Source organism: Alligator mississippiensis, chromosome 2 (assembly GCF_030867095.1).
Source record: "Alligator mississippiensis isolate rAllMis1 chromosome 2, rAllMis1, whole genome shotgun sequence".
Taxonomy (NCBI): domain Eukaryota; kingdom Metazoa; phylum Chordata; order Crocodylia; family Alligatoridae; genus Alligator; species Alligator mississippiensis.
The window spans coordinates 298,979,642-299,001,796 of NC_081825.1; the positions used below are offsets into that span (position 1 = coordinate 298,979,642).

Sequence of the window (22,155 nt, forward strand, 5' to 3'; positions counted from 1 at the left end):
CCAGGTGTGCTATGGAGGAACAGTACCCTGCCTCTACCTGTCACTCCCTTGCAAGGAATGGGGCCGGGGATGTTGCTGGCATTGAGATTAATTACATCAGCAGCCACCAACCTGCGCTACGTGTGTCACAAGTAGCACGAGGAGCCTCCATGTGTGGCAGACTAGGGAAGGGTCAGGCAGCATAGCAGCAGATAGGGCAGGGAGCAGAAAGCAGAGCAGCAGATTAGGCAGTGAGCATGGGGCAGGAAGCTGGAAGCAATGCAATAGATGGGGCAGGAAGCACAGAAGAAGCAGAAAGCAGAGCAGCAGATGGGGCAGGAAGCAGAATGCAGAGCAGCAGAGAGCACGGTGGCACTTGGAGAGGGTGAAGGACCAATTTGTGACACGCCTGCCAAAAAGAGTGGCCCCGTAATGAATTACAGTGCAAGCAGCCAGCGCTGGGTTTTGCAAGTGTGCCGGCTTTTCGTTGATTAACTTGTGCCTCCAGAGCAGTCGTTAGGCAGGTAATGGTGGAGCCTGTGTGTGCTATGACAGGAGCTGAGGTCCCAAGGGCACTTTAGCAGTGGTAATGGAGGGGCTGGGGAAACTGAGATACCCGATGAGCTACGTGCCAATTTGGTAAATGCCAGTGGCAGTCCATGTTGGGCTCAGGCCCCTAAAAGGTAGCAAGTACTCAATCCTCCTTCTGTGTCTTTGAACTGAAGATATTGCTCTTTTTAAGGTCCTTGGGGTTTTGTTCTTGGATGTCATTTCAGAATAAAAGAACGTCACACGAGCACCCTTTGGGGCTGTAGAAGGCAGCAAGAAAATGCAAGACATCTAAAAAGTACCGGTCAACTGTCTTAGTTTTTTTTTTTAATAGCCACTTAATTGTCTTCCAGGTCAGCGATGAGAAATGTCGAGAGAGAGCTGGGCCAGCCAGGTATGAGGCAGGGATGGGGACTGTTTGGTCTGGAAAAGTTCCCCCTGATATGAACGATCAATGGTTGCCATTGTGTTTCCAGGCTTCAACAACCTGCTAAGGGCATTGTGGTGGGATGGAGCCCTGTCCACGCACAAGGGGCTTAATTAAACACGTGTGTGCCAATTGCCCATTCATCCAGGAGGATGCCCTGCTCTGAGCTGCAGACATGGCTGTGTTGAAGAACGGGCCTTGTTCATAGACCGCTGGGGAGAAGGATCCACGCTTGTCATAGCGCAAGTGGGTTTGTGCTCTGGAGGTGAAGTCTCCTGGTGAGATGGGACCCATCTGTCTTTAAACCTGTAAACTATGTAAGCCACCAGGCACCATGCCCTGCTGGAACAGGACCCAGCCTCAATGATTTGGAATAGCTGATGGTGTCATATATAAATGTAGGACACCGTGACCCACATGTGATGGGTCAGTTAAGACCGACTACCCAATTATCCCTGTATTAAACTTGAAAACTTGTGTCGGAGTAAAACAGCACATTCAAATGGACATCCAGTCTTGATACGAAGGTGCCGAGAGACGGAAAATCCACCCTTCCCTCGGTAGCTAGTTGCTGCGGTTAAACATCCTCACTGTCAAGTCTCCGAGTGCAATGCACTGTTTGAATTTCTCTGGCCTTTACTTCCAGACCCTGGGTCTTATTATCCCTGTCTGTGCTAGATTAAAGAGACTTGGGGCTGGCTTCGTATTTTATCTCCATGAAGGTACTGGTACACTGTAATCAAGCCACCCCTCAGCCCTGTTGATAAGGTAAACAGCTCGAGGTCTTTAAGTCTCTAAGAAAGGATGCGTCTGCTCCGCGGAGGCTGCGGTTGGGTTGGACGTACCAATGCTAGCGTTAGAGACCAGTTGGTTTGGGGACTGCAAGCGGAGGAGTGGCAGGAGCGCAGAGCCTAGCATGGGTTGACTGCCCGGGATTGACCAGCGTTCCCAGGTGGGTTTTACAGCCTGCTTGAGCTTCTGGCTCACGGGGCTGCTCTGCTAGTGGTACCCGGGCTGGCCTGGGGAAAGCAATTCAGGTGTGTGCACAAGTGACAGTCCTGGCAGTCCTGTTCATATGTCCTATGATGCATTTTCTCTCCTTCTCAACTCATTTGCAGCAGCTCTTCCCTGCACTCTCTCCAGGTTTTCCACCAAAATTTGGGCACCAGAATGAGGCATGGTGTTTTACTATCTACCGTAGCAATGCGCTAGACAGCAGCAAAGCTGCCCCTGTCCCTCATCCCTGTTCCCATCCAAGGACTGTGGGGAGCTTGTGCTAAGTTCCTCCCCTACCAACCCCCAGATCCTTTCCAGAATCACTGCTTGCTGGGCATCAGTCCTGTAGGCGCGGTCTGCATTTGCCGTTCCTTGCATTTGGCCCTATTCATGGGTGGAGGCAGAATTTTGAACAAGGGGGTGCAGACAGTTTGGTCTCTCATCATATATAACACAACTCATATTTTTCTCTACTTAAATATGAACCAGAAGTTTTAATAATACGCCAGGGGGCTAGGGCTGTATTATGCGGGTTCTTCTTCGGCAATCCTCCGCAGTCAAGGATGATTGTCTTATCTGTGGGTCCAAAGATGGCTGACAAGGCAGGATGGCTACCGCGTCCTTGTGAAAGATGGCACTGCCACCGCACCACGGCCTCATCCATTCAGGAGCAAAGTGATTGCAGTGCTTGCCTGAGAAGCAGGGACCTGGGCAAATGCCAGCCCAGAGAATGACTAACAGGCCCTCAGGATGTACCTCTAGGATTAAACAGCTGCATCTCATGCCTCAGGGATGCTCCAGAGTTGTGAGCCTGCCAGTGAGCATGCATCTTCCATGGGACGAGCACTTCAGGACAGGGACCATATCCTCCTCTGCGTGCAGCACCCTGCACAGCCAGGCTGGGGACTTGGGGCAGCAAGTGTCACAGAAACCAGTGCTCCCACAACCCTGGGGATTCAGCCCCTCTCCTGGGGGATCTCTGCTCTAGCCCCACAAGAGCATCCCAGTCTGGGATCGTCGGAAGCAGTGCAGGGCAATATTTTGGGCAGCCATGCAGCAAATTAGCCCCGCACCTTTCCTGAGTGCCACTCGAATCCCCTTCCCCTGCCCGGTCTGCTCCTCTGCTTTCTGGTCCCCTACCTGGTGCTCCCTGTCCAATCTGCTGCTCAGCTTTCTGCTTCATGCCCTCTCTACTGCTGTGATGCCTGTCCCTTCCCCAGTCTGCTGCGTGCCACACGCAGAGGCTGCCTGTGCCACTTGTGGCATGCACGCCGCAGGTTGGCCACCCCTGATCTGAAGCACTGTATTGTAGGGGCTGCTTCCAGCATGGGGACTGGCCCTTTTAAATATAAGGGGCAGGCTGTCACAGTGCTGAGGAGGCCAATTTTTGCCCAGCTGCACTTCTTTCCCTAAGCGTGCACAGCTGCTGCCCCATTCTCTGGAGGAGGAGATGGTGCCTTGCAAGGAGTCTGGCTGGAAGGGGAACCCAGCAGCCATCCACGGGGAGGTTTGCTGGAGTGGCCCCAGCTCTGCTCAGACTCACACTCCCCCACAAACCAGAGTCAAACCCACTGTTTGATGTGTGCTCTGCCCTGCGCCCAGTGCACAGGTGCATGCCACCCCCTGCCCTCGCAGGGCTGTCGGGCTGCGACAGCTTCTCTGTTGCTGCCTTCTGTGCCTGCAGGGGCCTGGCTTGGAGGCCCTTGACTTCCCAGGTGGTCTGGAGTTTGCAGCATCAGTCTGCCTGGGGGACCCGGCCGCGCGTCTCCCTTGAGCGCACCAGGCTGCATCCCTTCCACCGCCCCCTCAAGACCCTCTTGCTATGGGCCTGGCTGCATTTCTCCCCACACCTCTTTGGGAATGTACTCCCCATCTGTGACCCCTCACCGGGACCTCCTGGTCAGCCTCCTCCTGGTGCTCGCTAAGCTGGCCATCTGGAGGGTCCGGCTGGGGGGAATCCCTCCATCTACCTGGCCTTTATCCATCCACGTCTCCAGGCAGATGTGTCCACTGGCTCCCTGGACTCCTTCAAGGGCCAGTGTTCCCCCTTGGGACACGCAGTAGTAACTTTTGACCCCTGCTCTCATCTCTGTTTGAGAAATATTCAGTTTTTTACCCATGTAATAACCCCTTCTAATAGCAGAGGGAGATAACAGTTTCCTTGCGGGCCTGGCCCCACAGTTACCCATGGGTAGCAAATAGGTCTCATGGCCCGTTGCCACAAGGAGCAGCTGCTGGTCTCATCCTGCCCCGTTCTGTAACCCAAGCACTGATCCTGCATCCCTTGGCTCAGAAGGAGAGCCAGCCCCTGCTGATTCCCATGAGTCAAGTTAGGTGTGAGCTGAAGCGGTTGCAAGGTTAGAGCCCCAGGGAGCACATCTGGCTCCAGCTGGAGAGCCTGGGCCATAGGAGGGTGAGAAATCACGTGCTTCCAGAGCCGGCAGCAAAGCAGATCCTGGCAGCTTTCCTACTGCCGGTAGAGGAACGGAGGGTGTCCGGTCTTTCCGGGTAAAAACTGTCTGTCTCCTTGGGCGTTTGTACACGACGTGCATTGCCAGGACCAAAGCTTTTCTCATTAGCAGAGTGGGCTGAGGGTCTAGGGCCAGGCGGGACCCCCCTGAGGAAGCGCTGGGGTCCCAGTGAGCAGATGCAGTTTCCTCTTGGCCCAGAGGAGCAAAGCAGCACTTGAAAAGGATTATGCGAGCACCCCTTTAAATAGCCTGCAAACCACTGGGCCTCGTGCTTTACAAGCTAGGACCCCGCACCCAGGAGAGTGAGACGGGCCTTGCATGTTGTACGTGGTCAGCAGGAGGCTGTCATGTGTGCTCAGCCTTCAGACCAGCTGGGGAATGGCATAAAATAGCCCTGCTCCTCTGGCCAGCCCCAGAGAGCTTAGCTCAGTGATTCCCAACTACAGTTCTGCAAAGTCCTGTTAGGGCTGCCACGCCGTATCGGCACGGTGCGGCGCACCAACACCTAGGCACAATTCACAAGACAAACCCAGAGCTTTCAAATAGGACTCCGCGGTCTCCAACCCGTCCTGCTCTGTCGTGGTCTTCCTGTGCTGTTTGCAACGGAAGAATTGCTCTAGTATTTTTCTGAAGTCAAAAACCGAACGAGAATTAAAAGCTGGCGTTTTTGCTAGGGGGCCCTTGAGCCTGGCAAGCGGGGTCTGGAGTCTCGCACGGCTGAGGACCACTGCGTTCGCTGAACCGGGATGCTAATTTCTGGCACAGTTGCTCTCTTGAGCGTGCGACGGGCACCTTCCATGTCACAATGAATTCAAAGTAGCAGCGTAGGCGGCATTCAGAGCCCTCGGATCCTGTTAGCGGAGCTGTTTGTTTTCAAAAGCACCCTCCCTTCCCCAAAACACGCCTTCAATCCCACGCAAGGAGGAATCCGCCCCACCGAGCACTTCAGCCAGGCATGTTCAGAGGCTCTGGAGAGGGATTGCTTAATGCCAGAGAAATTAGCATCCCAATTAGCTCTTAGCAAGGCTGCTCCTCTCCTTGATCTCAAGGGAGGAGAAAAAAAGTTGCATTTAAATTCTCTATCTGGTGGTATTAGACTTAAAGGAAACGCAATGATGCATCTGTCATCATTCGGCTCCTCCGTGTTGACTGCTCGTATTAAGCAAGCCACATTCCTTCGCTGCTTAGTAATCTCTGATGTTCCCTTCCTCCTTGGGGAGACAAGTCCTAGCTTGACATAGATGTACCTGTTGATCTACATAGGAGAAGCCAAGCTGCAAAGCAGCTGACAGCACCTGTTTAGGTGTTGGAGAGATGGAGCGTTTCGCACGGCATTGCTTCTCCCAAGGTTTCTTGCCAATGTGATCTTTCCATCCATCATGCTGGGTTGTGCGGCAGTCTCAGAGAGAGACCCTTGCCATTGACTTTGGTTTCCAAAGGGTTCTCGAGCCCGCCCGTGTCTTCCTGCGAGCAGGTAAGCACACGCCAGGGAGAAGTTGGAAGCCAGTCAAGAAAGGGCAGGTCTCTTCCCAGCAGGGCCGTCCTTCCCAGTGAGTAATACAGTGTCTGCTGCTCCGCCAGAGAGCAGGGAGGAAAATGAGCCCTTCACTCTTCTCCCTGGAAAAGGCGCTGTGAGGAGGAGCCCTCACATCCATCCCCTCTTGGGCTGCCCCCCGACTCCCGGAGAGATGACAGCCACAGAGGATCGTGTCCTGAAGTACTGAGCGCTTGCAAAGACTGAGGTTTTCTCTTGACGGTTTTATCTTCCAGCTCCATCGCATTGTCCTGGAGTTTACCATGGATCAGCTGCAAGAACCCAACTCATTGGCATCCCCGGCACCAGGTAAGGAAAGGATCCCACAGCTGGGAAAGAACTTGTGTTTAGAAGGAAAATGAAAGGCAGCAAGGGCGTTTCTGCTCTCAGCAGGTGATGGTGATTTGAGCTGGGTTGTGTGAGTCTTTCAGTCCTCCCTAAGCCATCCGCTCATGGAGGGATCACCCCTTATACTGCTTTGTTCTTGGATCTGGACCCTCACAGAGGGTCCAGCCAGCACTGGAAGCATGGTGTGGGTTGGCTGGGGGATCCTGTACGCTCCTAGCTTGTTTCTAAGGAAAGGTGTTAAATGCTTTTAAACACCTAGGGGTGTAGGCTGCTCCAGCCATAGACCGGGGAGTCTTATCGGGCTTTTTCTGCTTGCTTCAATGAGATGCTCTAGACAAAGTATAGGCACAGTCTGCAAGAGCCAACTTGGTGACACGGTGCGTGCCAGAGCTAGCGATCTGGACTGGGAAAGTGTTTCACGACATGTTTTTTGGGGTGACGTTGACCTTCTTAGCATCAGGATGTGTTGGCTCAGAGCATGTGCCGCACACATTTCTCTGGAGGGGCCCATCAGCCGTGACTCACAAGTGTGCTGTTGGAGGAGCGCGCTTGCACTCGAGACAGGGTTTTCTTGTGCAACCTCATTTGGCTGAGCTGGAGTCGGTTTGCGGGGGAGACAACGGCAAACATCTCCAGCAGGAAGTTTCCAGAGATCTCCAAAATGCATTGTGAGCACCAAAGTGCTGTCACTTAGGCTGATAAATGTGGTGCTGCTGCAGCGTTGTCGGAGAGGATTGCCTCGAGCATTTGTTAAATGTGTCTTTAGTAAGACGGCTTGGAAATGGGAGACAAACGCATCCCACCGCCGGCCAAAGCAACTGCAGGGATGTCTGGGATTTGCAAAACCAAGGTGGGGAGGGGTGGAGGGATTTCCTGCACGTAAGAAAGAAGGGGAAAAATATGCGGAAAGTGAAATGTTGTGAAATTTGGGCTCAGCTCCAGGGTGGGTGAATCCACTGAGAGGAAGGATCAGACTGTCTCGCACACTGCTTTGGGGGATTTTTGTGCGTGTTTCTGTGTCTGGTATCGATGGGCCAATAAATTAATCAAACTTCCAGGCAACTAAGGGCAAAACCCTTTATCATGAGAAGCGGATGTTAATGTGGAAAGGACGTAGCTTGCTTCCTGGGAGCTTCACCGAGGGAGAGATGAGGATCTGGCTTGCTGCCCTGCTTTCAGACAGGGAGGGCCAGGCTGGGATTGCTCAGGGTCAGAAGAGTTGAGTGGGTGCCAATGGGACGAAGGCAGCAGGCAGCGGGGCTGAAGTCTGGCCTTTGCAAGGATGAAGGACTGAGGTCTGGTCGTGGCAAGGATTCCCTTTATGCTGAAATCCCCTCTGGGTTTCCCTTGGGAAGTCTCTCCCTGGCTGTAATACAGAGGAGCAGCTGGAAACAGTCTCCTTGCCAGACTCCGGGACCCTGACTAGTTGAACATGTCGCGTGCTGGGAAGCTGGCCCGCTCCAGCTCACAGGATGATCTCTGGAGCAGCGGGCAACACAGAGGACAGCTCTGCCAAACAGGGCGGTTGGTGGCTTGCAATGCGTGGTACTTTTTGACGGCAGGTCCCCGGGTCAAACAGTCGGCCACACTGCTGCTTCTCCGGGCTGGACCGCCCAGGGGTTGTGGTTGCCACGGTCTGTAGTAAACTACACCACTCTGCAGTAAACTAGACCATGATCTCAAGTCTTTCCTAAAGCAGGTAAAAGCCAAGGGACCAAACTTTGCTTCGGGCCACTGTCTCAAAGACCTCCTTGGCTTTTAGCAGTCACACTTCCCTTATTCTCGGTGAGCTGCTCGAGCCTCTCCCCACTGCCACCACATCTCTTCTGAGCTGGCCTGGTCCTCTTTCTATGGCTGGCCGCTGTCTGCTTCTTCCTATCCCCACGGTTAAGGTCCCTTTTGCTTTTCAATCGCTAATTAGGGCTGAGTAAAACTCTTTTCTGAGGGATGTGACATTTTCTGCTAAAAGCTGCAGATTTGGGTTGAGCAAAACATTTTGCAAATTCATGACGAATTTTGCTAAACTGTTTCAGATGATAACATAATGCATGTAAAAAAAGATCTGGAAAAAGTCCAAGCGCAGCATCTTGACACATTGAAGCTGCGTGCTGTGGTCTGAAGCAGTGCTTTAATTCTAAATCTGCCTGGGTTTGGTTCCGGAAAAAAACATTTTAATTCCCCCTCCTCAATGCAACAAGCCTTCTTTCAAGCTGAAACACTGATAATGCACTTTCCCAGCAAACTGAAAAGAAAAATGACTTATTTGCCCAGCCACATAGCAAACTGCCATGAAAAATCTGCTTTACTCTTTGATCTGCAGCTGGTGACATGTGCAAACTTTGAGGTTTTCAAAGCTGTCGAGAGGCCGTCCCCGCATAATTCCCTTTTGTTCCATTTGCTAAATGTCCCCAAAGTGTTGAAAATCTTGGCCTTGATCTGCACGAAGAAGCCCCTGCGGTTCCATCACGACCAACAAAGCAGCCTATCTATCACCTTAGCACCCCTGTATCCGCTGCAGGCAATGAACTGCTGGAGAAAGCCAATTCTGAGGACAGCACGCATAACAAAATGCAGGTCTTATTGCTGCCTTGGCTTGATGGACGTGGAAAGCCAGAAAACCGGTTTTCCCAGATCTACCCAGGGAATGCAAGAGTCAAACTCGAGGGAGGTGCTGAACATGTCCCTGACTCCTCCTAGATTAGTCAAGTTGGGCAGAAGTCGACATTTCTGGACAGGAAGGCCTCTGCTACGTGCATTGGCTGCATCTGTCAGTGTATCATAGACTCTCGTCCTTCCCAAAGCACAATCACTGGAGTCTGGTGGCTTCTTCAACTAGAGGATAAATAAAAGAAAGACCTCACGGGGGGCTTGGCAACCGTTGTGCATTTTGTGGCTCATGGGAAATAGCCTCAGGGCACAGGAACTCCTTGGAAAGTCCAGCATGCTGCTGTCCTTCATGGCTCATGCAGGACCTGCTCTTCGAAACATGTGTGTGAGATCGGTGCTACAAGCACTCCGGCGCTCCACCAGAGAGGAATGGTTAGCTCAAGGACCCAGCTGCAAGTGCAACACTAGGCGACTGTGGCATCGATGCCTACACAGTCAGATGGGTTGTGAATTGGCTGAAGGGTCGTACTCAGAGGGTGATGGTGGACGGGTCATATTCGACCTGGGGGACGTGGGCAGTGGAGTGCCCCAGGGCTCGGTCCTTGGGCCCGCACTGTTCAATTTCTTTATCAGCGATTTGGACGATGGGGTGAAAAGCAACTTGTTCAAATTCGCTGATGATACCAAAATCTGGGGTGAGGTGGGCACGCTAGTAGGGAGGGAAAGACTGCAGAAAGACCTGGATAGGTTGCAGGGATGGGCTAACAAAAACAGGATGCGTTTCAATACGGACAAGTGCACGGTGCTGCACTTGGGCAGTAGTAACCGGCAACACACTTATAAGATGGGAAACTCCCTTCTTGGGAGCACGGAGGCAGAAAGGAATCTGGGAGTCATCACTGATTCCAAGATGAACATGGGCTGACAATGCGAGGTCACGGTCGGCAGGGCTAACCGGACCCTATCGTGCATCCACAGGGGCATCTCAAGTAGGGCCAAGGAGGTGATCCTCCCCCTCTACGCGACACTAGTCAGGTCACAGCTGGAGTACTGTGTCCAGTTCTGGGCACCCCACTTCAAGAGAGATGTGGACAGCATGGAGAGGGTCCAGAAGAGGCCACCTGCATGATCCAGGGACAGCAGGGCAGACCCTACAACGAGAGGCTGCGGGACCTGAACCTGTTCAGCCTTCACAAGAGAAGGCTGAGGGGGGACCTGGTGACCGTCTATAAACTCACTAGGGGGGACCAGAAGGGTTTGGGGGAGACCTTGTTTCCCCTAGCGCCCCCGGGGATAACAAGGAATAACGGCCACAAGTTGTTGGAGAGTAGGTTTAGATTAGACATTCGTAGGAACTACTTTACAGTCAGGGTGGCTAGGATCTGGAACCAGCTTCCAAGGGAAGTGATGCTGGCTCCAATCCTGGGGGGCTTTAAGAAGTGGCTCGATGCCTACCTGGCTGGGGTCACTTGAGCCCAGCTTCTCTCCTGCCCAGGCAGGGGGTCGGACTTGAAGATCTACAAGGTCCCTTCCGACCCTACTTCTATGATCCTATGAACATGGCCTCGAAGCCACGGCTGTAACGTTTGCAAATAGTTTTCCTTAATTCCCAATGCTTCTTGCTGACACCTGCCATTTGTTTGTACCTTTGGATGGAGAATTGTTTTCTGATGAACCATCATATGGTCCTGATCTGAAGCCACTGATCACTTGATTGAACCAGTCTGAGCTACATTGCATCCAGGTGAATCAGCCGTAAGATGCTGAAGCGGGCTCGAGCCCAGCATGCCATGCTAGTATAAAAGCTGCCGTCTCAGAGAAACTGGTCTAGAGGCAACTTGTGTTAGACTAGAAGGCAGGAGACTTTTGCACATAAAGGTCTCTCTGATGTGAGGCAGTCGCACCGGCAAAAAGGTCTGCGTTGCCGAGATCCAGCCAGGACCCCTGTTGACACATCCACAGGGGCTGGACTAGATGACCTCCTGAGGTCCCTTCCAGCCCTAACTTGCTACGATCCAGGAAACCTTGATTCTGCTAATGCACGTGGCCCTCCCATTAGGAACGGCACCAATGGCCGGCATGTGAGGCTCCAAGCCTGTTAATGCATCAGAGATGCCATCAAATCTCTATCCTCAGTCTAGTGTGCTACCACAGTTAGGATTGGTCCAGGAACTCATTGCAGACCCGACCTTGCTTCTGCCGAAAAGCGGAGTCGCACCAGTGGCTTCGGGACGGGTAAGGCCCTGTTTGATGTGGCGCGTGTGTCTGAGCAGCAGCCCCCTCCAAACCGTTGCTGGGTTTCGGGATGGACCTGGCGTGCTGTCTCCACACGTGTCCACCGAGGGTAAGGTGGCACTGACGGGTCGTGAAAGCATGTTTCCATAATTCAGTAAGGCAAGCTCTACCAATGTTACATGCATGAGTGGGCCCTCTTTGCCTGAATTGTCTAGTAAAGCTAAGGATGCTCACTCATTGCACTCACCCTACTCACTTGGGCAAGGGTTACTTGGTCAGGAAGGCTTCAAAGATCATGTCCTAAGATGGCATCAGATGGCCCTTAAAAAAGGATATGTGATTAACTCCTGGAGGTTGGGCTCTGTCTGGGTAGTACCTTATTCTGCACTGAAGCTGATGGGTTTGATTATGAAGTGGGGGGAAGGTGCCCTGGCTCTGGCTCCCAGCACAGAGACGTAGCGAGCCGTGCTAGTCTGAAGTCAAGCAGAAGGCAGGGTAGATGTGCACCTTAGAGACTAACCAAAGTAGATCACGGTATGTCCCCACCCCGGGTCACCTGACAGGACATGCATACAATTGATGGCATGATAGAAACCAGCCACCAATTATTATTAATTTCTCGTAGAATAACTTTGTGGCTTATTCCGCCTTTTATCACGCCATAAACTGATTTAATGTGTGGCTGGGTCACAGCTTAAGGCATAATTAACTGGTTAATCCCATTTTAAGTGTAGCATATGGCAGAGGCCTTAGGCGCATATCCACCCTACCTTCTCCCAGGATGGAGTCATGGCTCTCATTGCTGGTCACACCTCTCTGGTCCTGTTCCCTTCACTATTACCCCAGAGTGGCGATGGCGATGCACCGTCATACCGACTATGGGAGGCTTTAGGCCCAGTTCTCTGCTCACTCAAACTGGACGGTTCTGTTGAAGGCAGGGAGCCCTTGGGCTATAGGAGTTGATCCGAAGCCCATGAGGGTAAGTGCAAAGAGTCCCCGGTCGTCCAGGTTGTTCTGACAGCTGAGATCAGCAGAGACCTGGGAGCAGAGGCGAGGGGTACTTAGGGCCTGATGGTTACCAGGCTTCCAGGAAAAGCTAGATACGTTTCTAGGAAGAGCCTTAAAGTTTCATTTGGGATGGAATTGTATGTCCCTGATCCAAAACTCAGTAAAGATGATATGAGTGTTTCAATCACGAGAGGTCCTGTCTAGGGAAACACAAATAACTCTCTTCTGGTATTTGAAACCCATGAAAAAGTGTACTCAGTGTGTGTGTGTGTGTGTGTGTGTGTGCGCACGCGTGAAATTTGCAGTAAACATTACTGAAATACTATTTTGGATTGAAAAAAAAGACTTTTTTTTTTATTCCAAAAAGGAATATTTTGACTTGGAATATTTCAGGGTTTCAGTTCATTTTATTTTTGTCTGCATCAATTTGGCAACATTGGTTACAGACCAAAAAAAGCGCGGTGTTTATCTTCAGATAGGGAAAACATTGTGACAATTAAACCAAATAATAATAATCACCCAGCTTATAGTCCTTTCTGGTGTTGGAGCCCTTGCTCCACTTCTGTGTTAAACGCAGCGACTGTCATTAGGGCCGGTGCACTGGAAGTAGGATCAGTTAGGGTCTGTACGACTGTGAGGTTCTCCTGTGGCCAGCAGTGATTTCACTTTTCCAAGCCCACGTGCGAGGTAGAAGTGGTTGCAGATTTTTGCAAACACTCACAGGAGCAAGATTGCAGGTCAAATGTTGGGCCTTTTCCTTTTCAGTGCTGCAAAGCCTTCACTACTGGTTTCTTGCAGAATTAAAAGTTGCCTCTGCATCCTCGTTTCCTTCCACATCCTAGCAAAGGAAATCAATTTAATCGGGCAATTTAGTGAATAATTAATTTTCTTAATTTGTTTCAGTTGAAAGCAGAAGGAAAAGGAAAAGGCCTTGGAGAAGTAGCTGCAAGAGGGGAAGTGTTTTGCTCCTGCTGGTGGGGGGACTTGGGTTGTCCTGGTGTCTCCATTGTGACAACACCTCGTGGAGGGATCATAAGACGCCCCCACTTCAGAGCAGTATCAGGTATTGAGCCATGGCCCCTATTAGAGGCACGGTGCAGAGGGCACACGTGTTGGTGAACTGCCCCACAGTCCTGCTACTCCAGAGGAACCGCAGATCTCAGTAATCCCTTACACCGTCCTACCGACGTCTCTGCTCTCGGGCTGGCCTGGCTGCATGGGCCAATGCAGTGAAGTATAGAAAGCCACGGCATCACCCTTGCCCTGTGCCTTCTCCATCTGGCACCGCTCCTGATCCCAACTCCGTCCTCAAATGCTGGGCATACAAGGCTAGGAGTATGCCCATGCCCTGCCCAGCTTTAGGGAGGAGTGGAAGGAGCCTGTGCCACACGGTCTAGCCCAGTGGAGGCCAACGTTGTTGACAAACGTGCCACAAATTAGCCCCACACCCTTCCTAAGAGCCACTCGGATCCCCGTTTCCTGCCTGATCTACTGTTCTTTCTGCTCCCTGCCCTGTGTTCCCTCCTGATCTGCTGCTCTGCTGTCTTCTCCCAGCTCCCTGCCCAATCGGCTGCTCTGCTGTCTTCTCCCAGCTCCCTGCCCAGTCTGCTGCTCTGCTTTCTTCTCCCAGCTCCCTGCCCAGTCTGCTGCTCTGCTGTCTTCTCCCAGCTCCCTGCCCAGTCTGCTGCTCTGCTGTCTTCTCCCAGCTCCCTGCCCAGTCGGCTGCTCTGCTGTCTTCTCCCAGATTCATAGATTCATAGATGTTAGGGTCGGAAGGGACCTCAATAGATCATCAAGTCCGACCCCCTGCATAGGCAGGAAAGAGTGCTGGGTCTAGATGACCCCAGCTAGATACTCGTCTAACCCCAGCTCCCTGCCCCATCTGCTGCTCTGCTATCTTCTTCCAGCTCCCAGCTCCCTGCCCAGTCTGCTGCTCTGCTGTCTTCTCCCAGCTCCCTGCCCAGTCGGCTGCTCTGCTGTCTTCTCCCAGCTCCCTGCCCAGTCTGCTGCTCTGCTTTCTTCTCCCAGCTCCCTGCCCAGTCTGCTGCTCTGCTGTCTTCTCCCAGCTCCCTGCCCAGTCGGCTGCTCTGCTGTCTTCTCCCAGATTCATAGATTCATAGATGTTAGGGTCGGAAGGGACCTCAATAGATCATCGAGTCTGACCCCCTGCATAGGCAGGAAAGAGTGCTGGGTCTAGATGACCCCAGCTAGATACTCGTCTAACCCCAGCTCCCTGCCCCATCTGCTGCTCTGCTATCTTCTTCCAGCTCCCAGCTCCCTGCCCAGTCTGCTGCTCTGCTATCTTCTCCCAGCTCCCTGCCCAGTCTGCTGCTCTGCTGTCTTCTCCCAGCTCCCTGCCCAGTCGGCTGCTCTGCTGTCTTCTCCCAGCTCCCTGCCCAGTCTGCTGCTCTGCTATCTTCTCCCAGCTCCCTGCCCAGTCGGCTGCTCTGCTTTCTTCTCCCAGCTCCCTGCCCAGTCTGCTGCTCTGCTGTCTTCTCCCAGCTCCCTGCCCAGTCGGCTGCTCTGCTGTCTTCTCCCAGATTCATAGATTCATAGATGTTAGGGTGGGAAGGGACCTCAATAGATCATCAAGTCCGACCCCCTGCATAAGCAGGAAAGAGTGCTGGGTCTAGATGACCCCAGCTAGATATTCGTCTAACCCCAGCTCCCTGCCCCATCTGCTGCTCTGCTATCTTCTTCCAGCTCCCAGCTCTGTGCCCAGTCTGCTGCTCTGCTGTCTCCTCCTTGCTCCCTGCCCAGTCTGCTGCTCTGCTATCTTCTCCCAGCTCCCTGCCCAGTCGGCTGCTCTGCTGTCTTCTCCCAGCTCCCTGCCCAGTCTGCTGCTCTGCTTTCTTCTCCCAGCCCTCTGCTCCTTGCCTGATCTGCTGCTCTGCTCTCTTCTCCCTGCTCTATCCATCGCTGTGCTGCCTGTCCCCTCCCCTATCTGCCATATGCCACATACACTTGCCCACCCCAGTCTAGCTCTTCACCTCCGTAGGAAGTGAAACCAAACCCTTCCTAAAGGGCATGTCTACACCTCCTCCATAGTGACATTAAGACTGTCAAGAGTCAAGCCCCAACCCCTTGCTCCTGCTCCACATCCACCATCGGTCTTGCAGTCCTTGGGCAGGTGCCTAGTGGGGCTCTTGGCATGGGTGGGTAGAGTTTGCTTCCAAGGGACGGTCTCTTAGTCGCCTATGGGAAATTGGCTTACTGTTAAGTGAAAGACTTATCTCACACACTGGCTTTTGCCTTTGGGGATGGGGATCAGTGGATAACCATACAGGACAAGCAGTCAGAAGGCCTGGGCTGTACTCCTGGCCTCCCGTGGACAAATCTGTATGACCTTGGGCGCGTTCAGACATGCCTCGCTTTCCCCATCTCTGGAGCAGAGGAGGAGATGCTTTATCTGCCATGCAGACTCGTCCTGAGGCTTTAATTAGTGTTTGGTTTCCTCCTCTCACGCGGGGATCTCAAACCACTTCACAGGCCACATTCCCGCTCCGAGGCGCTGACCTGCCACTTTGTTGTCTCACAACCATCGCTTTGCTCCTGCACGGGAAGGGTCTGTTGCAATAGTCTGAGGCTGGCCCTGGGCTAGCAGCCTACCCAGCCCTGGCTTTCTGCCTTTTCTGCCTGGCTCACGTGCTACTGAGCTGTGCTTGGCTTGGCCCCCACACCTGCTACCACCCTCCCCAGAAGTCCCGAGCTCCCTGCAGCACCGTAGCCTTGGGGACAACGATCGCTGTCTTTCCCAGCCAGGGCAGGCCATTTTGGCAGGACCCGCAACATAAGGATGGAGAGTCAGTAGATTCATGCGGACCTATGTTTCAGGCTCCATATCTCTCCTTCTAGGGGTGGAAAACAAAACCCAGGCATAGCTGGCACACAAAACTATGGGGTGAGGCATCCCCATGCCTCCTGCTGCCCTTTTTTTACCGTATAGGAGGGCCTGATCCTGGGAGGCTGAGTGCTTTGAAGTCTCAGTGCTTCCTTGCTCAGCACCTCCAGGCAGCATCCTCCCAGATCCTCTGCAGCAAGAGGGGGGCGGCCCGCAGCCTATTTCCCTACGCGGTGACTTCCAGTGCTGTGACAAGGGCTGCCCATTGTTCTGTCTCCCAGTCAGTTTGGTTTTCCCATGGCATGGACATCCGCTGGCATATCAGATGCCAGTGGGTATAGTGTGGTTCCATCTCTTCCCTCTCCCCTCTCTGAGCGGTGAGGACGAGGCGTCATTCAGATGAGCTTGGGGGACTGCCCTGGGGACGTGTCATCTCCTCCCCTGTCATAGGGCACGGGCTGAATTGTTGTGTCACTGCTACAAGCTGCTGTGTCCATGACTGCTCTGGAGAGTCTGTCCATCCATCCATCCATGCGTCCATCCATGCATCTATCCATATATGTATTCATCCATGTATCCATCTGTGCATCCATGCATGCATGCATCCATGTATCCATCCATGCATCTATCCATGTATATATTCATCCATGTATCCATGCATCCATCCATCCATCCTTGCATCCATCCATCTATGTATTCATCCATGCATGCATGCATCCATGTATCCATCCATGCATCTATCCAGTATGTATTCATCCATGTATCCATGCATCCATGCATCCATCAATCCATCCATCCATGCATCTATCCAGTATGTATTCATCCATGTATCCATGCATCCATGCATCCATCAATCCATCCATCCATGCATCTATCCAGTATGTATTCATCCATGTATCCATGCATCCATGCATCCATCAATCCATCCATCTATGCATCTATCCATCCATGTATCCATCCATGCATCTATCCATCCTTGCATCCATCCACACATCCATCCATCAGTTACTTTGCCCACATAGATGTTGATGCCTTGGCTGTTCTGCAAACGTAAACCTGACCCAGGAGACAAGAAGCCATCATCTCTCAGGTGGCATACAGGCATTTCTTTGGTGCTCAGACTCCTTAAATGCCTCTTCTAGAAAGGCCATGTTATCATCAAAATCCCTTGATTATATCCTTGGCCTGCCTCCTTCCAGGCTTTCTCAGTCCCACACAGCCAGTGTTGGGTGCCTCCCAAGCCATACCAGACCATCAGATCCTGAAGGCTATACAGCACAAGGTTCAAAGAAATATTTGTGCCCTTGTTTTAGCAGCTGCCCAAATTCTGCTGTTCCCATTGAAGACATTTGGAGCTGCCTGCAGTCAGTACCTCGGAAAATCTGACCCGTGCCGACTGTTTTGGGGGTGACTGCCAACCAAGGGGAAGGCAAGGCAGATTCCAGCTTGCATATCTGGAAAAGTAGTGACAGCTGTATGTGATCTCTATTGCAGGATGGTGGTGTCTTTAAAAAGAGGGGCAAGGTTTGTTAGGTTATGAAATTGGAGCTGCTCATATCAAAGACCCCAGGTGCCTTGAAAACTGGGATTCTGCCTGGTCCCTGGAAGGATGTCCTGTCCCTCCTGGCCGTGACCATCTTTCCAGTCTGCTAGCCTTGGATATGCATGGCTATAGAGTAGCCAGCTGGGTTTCTGCAGGACTTTCTGACCCTCCCTTCCAAACCGCCATCACGTGGCACTTCTGGGGTGGGTAAAACTACTTGGTCATTGGCCTTCCTTCTTTCTACCACTGCTCAGGGGGCTCCTGGCCTTATGGACCATATTGCAGTGATAATGGTCAGTCACTCGGACACTGGTCGTCCACACTAGTCTGTTGACTGGCAGGCTGGTGCCGGCGTCAGTCGGTGGAATAGCAGCTCCAAAGGCGTCTGACTGATGGTACCTCCAGCTACCAGCACGCAGGAACTGAATGGGAGCTACAGAGGAGCTGGGGGAGTCGTTGTGGCAGGAAGCCTTTGTGCAGAAAGATGTGAATAGAGAGAATACGCTGCTCAGAGGAGCTAACGGGCATGGTCTTTCAAGCAGGTTGATGATAGATGAGATGAGCCAGGCCAGCATGCTTGGCTTTGCCCCTCTCTCGAGGTTTGGGAAGCGTCTGGGTTTCAGGAGTATCTGCTCCCCACTCCCACGCCAAGGGAATGCCTGCTGGGATGAGCAGGTTTTGGTACCAGCCATCTCTTTGGCACCTGTGGGAGTGCTACTACTAGTTTCCTACACTGAGAAAGCTGCTCTGCCTGCTGAAGCTTCAGTCAAGCCGCGGATGCAGACGACGGGGTTTCTAGGAAGTGGGGAATAAGGCAGATGTCCCATTTAACAGCAGGGAGAGAAACGAACACACAATCTGTATCATGCAAGATCTCCTGGTGCCAAGGGATGTTGCAAGGGAGAGCTCAGGCGAGACCAGAGGCGCAAAACACAACGAGCTTAACCCGATTTCCAAATGGATTCCTGTTCCCATGCCGCGCGGGACATCAGTTCAGACAGAGACCACTGCAGCTCCAGGCAGGGAGCGTTCAAAAGCGAGCCCTGACTGTCAATTGTGCCGTGGAGCTGCTTTCCTGCCCGCTTCCTAACTGCCCGGAGGGAGGGAGCAAGCCTGTTCCCGGGTCTGTTGGTTTTCTTTTTCTCCGGAGGATCTTGTGTTGTCAAGCCGGCGTGATGAGCTTTCACGGAGGCTTTGGTTATGGCTTCAATTATGAAAAACATGTCAAACTGGAGTGGGGGAAATAACGAGGGTTATGAAAGCCAAAAAATGACTATAATTGATGCTCCCCTCCCTCCCAATCACATTTTCCTCCCGTCTGTTTGTAAAGGGCTGGCCAATCCTGCTCCATCCGTGTGATGCAATATCTCTCCCTGGGGGAACCCACTGGCAAGGAGATCTGTGTCGGACTAATGAGGTTTCCAATCTGAACCAACCAGAGTTTCAGCTTTCCTCGTTCCAGAAACGATGTTTGCCATAAAACCAGAAACGCAACGTTAATAAAGGGCAGTATCTTGCTTCCCACCGTGTTCGTGCTTCATGTAGCCATTACTGGACTCAGCAAATGCAAAATACTGTACCGGGTATGGCTCTAGCTGGGTTTTGGTTGTGCTGTGTCTTGTTTGGTAGGATAGCGTTGTTAGCCGTGGGTATGATGCTGAATAAGCCAGGCTCCTTTGTACTGAGAGCGTTCACTAAATACCTGCTTCGTCATGACCTGCAGTTCTTGGGACTGTTTCCCCTCCTGTAACTATATTCTGAAATAGGGCCTGCAAGGGAGAGCATAACGACTGGACCGGCCCGGGCTTTGTTTTAAAGCAGCATGTTAGAAGATGGCAAATGAGTCTCATGTCCCTGTTGCACGGGCATGAAGAGGGGGCTCCGGCTGAAGATGTAACACAATGAAACGGCCCGTGAGTGCACAACTAGAAAGTGCTTTGGCCCCCTCCTGACTTAGCCCCTGCTGCCCAGTCATTAAATGTGTGCGCGCAGGTCGGGTTAGGGTTAGGGTTAGGGTTGGGGGGGTGTCAAAATGCTGGGAAAGACAAGTGGGGCTCTTTGGTTAAAACTGGCTAGGTTTGTTTTTTTACTTCAGTGAATACTTTCACGATACATTCAAACTGTGTGTGTGTGCAATATACACAGTATAAACTTTTATATAATATAGACTAGTACTGTATATACTATTGATATGTAAATTGAGATATACACACACACACACATTAATTGAACCCAGCTTCGCTGCGGAAGATTAATTTGATTTTTTAAATTTTTTTATAACCTTTTGTCATCATCATCATCATCTTCACTTTATGTTTTATGCATCATTTCCTGTTCCAACTTCAAAAGCTTTCAGACCATCATTTCCATCTGCTTTCTTCTCTTGTCAACTGTAATTGAAATTTTTGATATGGGTGAGCTACCAATCCCCACAATCTGGCCTCCGGATCTGACCTCCAGAATAAGAGATTTCATTTATATATATATATATAGAGAGAGAGAGAGAGAGAGAGAGAGAGAGAGAGAGAGAGAGATACACACACACACATAAAAACTAAATGTTATATATTAAAAATTAAAAATTATACATATGGATATATATATATATATATAATGGCAAATTATATATATTATAAATATTAATATAACAACGTATATTAATAATAATATAATACATATATAATGATATAATATAATATATATTAATACTATTTAAATATATATATATATATATATATATATATATATATATATATAAAATGGTAAATTAAATATTTCGGTTATGGTTTTTATTACATTTTCCCCCCAGGTTTTTTAAATGCATATTAGCAAAAAATGAGTCTGTTCCAACCCCAAATCCCCACTTGGACATGTCAGGTTTTGGGGCTGAACCAGCACCGGGTGTGTCTCAGCTGTGGGGCCCAATCCTGGGAGGGGCTGAACCTCGGTATTGCCCTTTGTCCCTGCTGGGGGTTGCGGTGGCTTGTAAAGCTTTGCTTCTGCAGGCTCTATATGACCATGGGGTTCGATGAAGCCAGGAGCTCTCTCGTCTTCTGCCGGGTCCTGACCCGAATGGCAGCTGTCCCGAAGAGCAGAGACCTCCCTTACAGTCATCCTGCCTGGAAAATCTCTGCCATCCAGTCCTTTCCGCCTCTGTGCTTCTGTAACGGCCGTGCCCAGCTTTCACAGACGGTCGTGTGCTCTGGGGTGGGCTGTGCTGCATAATAGGATTGTGATGGTCTAGTTTATCCATTTTTCATCCTCCCCTTCACTTGACTTAAAGAGTCTGGGGGGACAGAGCTGGGGGGAGGTGATTGCCTTTAGCATGGGCCTGCTAATAGACTTGCAGCGTGGGAGGGGAGGGTGGCATTGGAAGGTTTAAAGATTTAGCTAACCCCGGGGAGAAGGGCTCTTTGCTGCCTACTCTGTGCATCAGCATCTCGGGCTGGCCTTGGCCCAGCTGTTCACGTGTGTTTATGGGAGCGCACTGCCCTCCCCACCACGGCAGTAGCTACCGAGCGAATCGCTCCTCAGCTTTCCCAAGGATGGCACAAGGTTGCACAACAGCATGACTTTGCATTGAGCAAGACAACCACGCTGCCTAGGACTGCCACTTCCAGTAACTTTTCCCATTCTTGGAGAACATGTTGCAGCTGAGCCAATGCCTCGGACTGGGAGCCCATCCAATACGAGGATACGCTGGATTGGCGAGGTGCTGGGTGTCTGGGACATGGCCTCTGCTCCCAAGACCGAAGCAGGTGGTTGAACCACCCCAAGTTCTAGCTTCTCTCATTCCCTTCCAGAGCCAGGGCTACAGCATTCCCTATAAAACCAGTAACACCTTAATGAAACATTAAGGAAGGGAAATATTGGCTTTGGTTGTCATTGGCAATCCCTCGATTGGAGGATGATCTCCATCTTGGCTCATAGATGGGTCCTGAGATGACTTAGGAGACTTGAGGTCTGCCTTCAGCATGTCCTTGTAGCGCTTCCTCTGACCACGGTGAGATCTCAGGCCGTCACTAAGCTGGGAGTAGAGCACTCGTTTTGGGAGCTGGGCACTCACATACAATGTCCAGCCTTGCAAAGTTGGTGCTTGAGGATCACCGACTCGGTGCTGGTAACATTGGCTTCAGCTGGCATTGGTGCGGTGATCTTCCCGTGTGCTGCGATGGGTTTTCCGGGGGCATCGTTGGTGATACCTTCTCAGCCGATCTACCCTGGTGGTGCGCTGCGACGTCTTCCAAGAAACTCAGTGGGAGGGAATATCACCAGCCTGGCGATAGTCTTGCCCAGTGCTGCTCAAGGCTGTGAACCCCCTGTACAAAGTGAGCAGGTCCCCCTTGCAAAGCACCCTGTTCCCACAGGGGCTCGAAGTGATGGTGCTCAGCCAGCCCCAGACCCCTCTGTCAGCTGGAGCACATACTGCTCTTGGCCAGGTCCTGTCTTGCCCGAGGACAAGGGCACCTTGATGTGCAGCAGAGAGCAGCCCCCTCCTGCAGCCCACCCTGCCTAGCTGGGACCCATGGGACCAGCCAGAGTTGCTTGGTGGGCCCAATAGGCTGCCCAAGCCCAGCTGGTGTGCCCTAACCTCACACTGCCCATGCCACCCTTGCC

General features: G+C 51.9%; 1 protein-coding gene across 2 annotated transcripts in view; it reads left to right on the top strand.

Annotated features, from left to right (window-relative positions):
* Window positions 1-5,704: 5,704 nt before the first annotated feature.
* Window positions 5,705-22,155, top strand: part of FRMD6 (FERM domain containing 6) — a 139,068-nt gene continuing 122,617 nt past the window's right edge. Inside the window, exons 1-2 of one of the 2 annotated variants that reach the window (XM_059723398.1) lie at window positions 5,705-5,896; window positions 6,193-6,265. The gene's annotated coding sequence lies outside the window, so the exon portion shown is untranslated. Of the gene's footprint in view, window positions 5,897-5,981; window positions 6,266-22,155 lie in introns of those variants that run through there. The other variant, XM_014595136.3, reaches the window with a different exon arrangement.